The sequence below is a fragment of the Nestor notabilis genome, unplaced genomic scaffold, assembly GCF_000696875.1.
Source record: "Nestor notabilis isolate BGI_N333 unplaced genomic scaffold, ASM69687v1 scaffold11627, whole genome shotgun sequence".
NCBI lineage: Eukaryota > Metazoa > Chordata > Aves > Psittaciformes > Psittacidae > Nestor > Nestor notabilis.
Window position 1 is genome coordinate 31,500 of NW_009935176.1, and position 2,564 is coordinate 34,063.

Below are 2,564 nucleotides of genomic sequence, written 5' to 3' on the forward strand. Positions count from 1 at the left end.
CATTCTCCCATATACTTGAACCAGGAACAGGCTGTCTGAACCAAGAACTGTCTTCCTGTTTGTACAGCACTTATTCATAGAAATAACATTAAATAAAACCAAGCAAGAGAGGCACCAAGCAGTATCAGTTTTCCCTCTGATTAAGTGCTTGCAGAGGCCAATTCATATCAGATGAGGCTCAGTAAGTAAATGGCAATAAGGTAACTAACCAGTCAGCTCAGTTCTTACCTCAGTAAGCGTAGACTAACTAATCCCACTGAAACACACGTCTGTTCTGCATACAACAACTCACACAAGTTCATTAATGTGCATTTAACCACCTATATTGTATGCTGTAAAGGTGAATTCTTCTGAAAAGGAATTAGCACTAGAAGGATAGTAACAAGAATGATTCTTTAAAGTAAGGTAACATTTAGACAACACTAAACAATACTTTTCAGCTACTTCTATAGCTACTACAACATACTAAATTCTTAGAAATGGTATGAGTGTTAAGTTGGAGGTACATATTGCACCTGCAGAGGAAAATAAGCCATCCCTTCTGAGCAGTCTAAAAATGCAGAGGCTCTCCAAGCCCCCAACCTTTGGCAAGCAAAATACAGTTAATCCAAGCTGAAAGCTAAGCAATGCCTTGAAGTTAAGCCTTGGGGACTCACACATTCAAACCCTTCTCACTCATCACTTCAGGGCACAGGCATTTATAGCAACCTCTCATCCAAGCATTAGTTTTCACATGCTGTCAGTTTTCTTGTAAGTACTGACACAACCAGCAAACAGGGGAGCCCTGATCAGATGTCACGGGCAGTGCTCACAAATTACCAGAGGAGTGCTGTCATTCCACATGACACTAAAGTGCAGTTTTCAGTATCTAACATCAACAGGCAATAACTGGCCACTCAAGGTGTATTTCTTCACAACTTGTGTGGTATCAGACCCAATGAGAACTGTCAGGCACCAACACTACCACAGCACATGTATCTGGTATGCTGGTCTCTGCTGGACTTTTTCTGTATCCACCTCTATCAGACTGGGAACAGTGATGTCTGTAAGGCTGCTATATTCAAACAACAGAACAAAACAGGCTGTAAGTCTTCCTTCTCTTTTCCACCTAAGCAGCTCTACTCCCTTCACCCAGCAAGCTACTGGACCACAGATATTCTGAATGAATACTAGGAATCCATTTTACCCTGAAAGAATAGAGGAAGAATAAAGGAAGATCTCAGTCTTCCCTTACATAGCAGTTATCTAAAGGCACATGCAGTGGTGTAATACTTGGGCACCTGTAGCACAAAAGCCCCAGACAGCATTGTCACTATTTACATGCAGTCCGTTGGCATACATCACTCTGCAGCTCTTTATCATTTCCAACAGGAATCCATGAAAACAATTGTGTGATTAGCTTTAAGCACAGCTAAAGAAACGAGGGACCATCTCCAGCTCCACCAAGTGCTGCAGCACAGCCCGGCCTCGTACAGCAAGTGTTTCAAAGAGCAGCAGCTACACCTTGTGGAAAGATTTAGTATCGCAGGCTTATCCCTAGTTGAATCAGAATGGTTTCTGTTGGAAGAGACCTTAAAATTCATCTAGTTCTGAGTCCCTGCCACAGGCAGGAACACCTTTCACCAGACCAGGTTGCCCCAAACCCCGTCCAACTTGGCCTTGAACACTGCCAGGGATAAGGCAGCCACAACTTCTCTGGGCACCCTGTCTTACTATTACTTTTCCATCCTGCAAGAACTCTTCCAACCTCAAGCCAGATACCCCAAGGAACAATACGGCATTTCTTGACAGCAAGTAACTCCAAACAAGTTCCCTTTGAGCTCCACTCTGAAGCAAGATAAATGATAAAGTAACAAGTATTTCCTCAACCTCTTTGACACAAGAAAGGACAAGGATGAGGCAACAGGCATCACAGGAGTCCTGGAATGGAGACAAATTCAAGATGTAGCACATCTGCCTGCATTAATGCTATGAGGAGCCGAATTCACACCTAGCATTCAGCCACTGCTAATAGTGAAAGTTGATGTGGTTGGTAATGCGAGTTCAGCTCTGTGTTAATCTAGGCAGGGATTAATCTAGCTGAAACACTCTGCTATTTTCTACCCCTCTTTTTGTGCAAGATATACAAGGTGAACCTGCACAGCACACTGATCCAGTGCAAAACTGTAGTTGCACCCACTCAACACCCTTTCCCTGAGACCAGTTTCATTCATCACACCAGAGATTACCCACCAGGGAAGAAAGAGGTCTAAACCCTTGTGGCTGTGTGCTGAGCCCTATCAACCCTGCAACCTCAACACTCCTTGAGGACTTTTAATAGAAATTAGTTTCCATAATTAAAGACACATGAGTAAGTTCACTACACCAAGTACAAAGTTTCCCATATGTATGGTTAAGTCAATATAAAAAGGAGCATTCAGAACCACACTCTGGAGTAATCCCTGCTATCTGAAATTGAGGCAGGGAGTAAACTTTTTTGTACAACTCTGTTCTAATCTCTCCTGCCATCTGGCACTTTCCTAAGCTACAAGTTAAAGAAAACATAGAGCAGCACAACTTCAGCA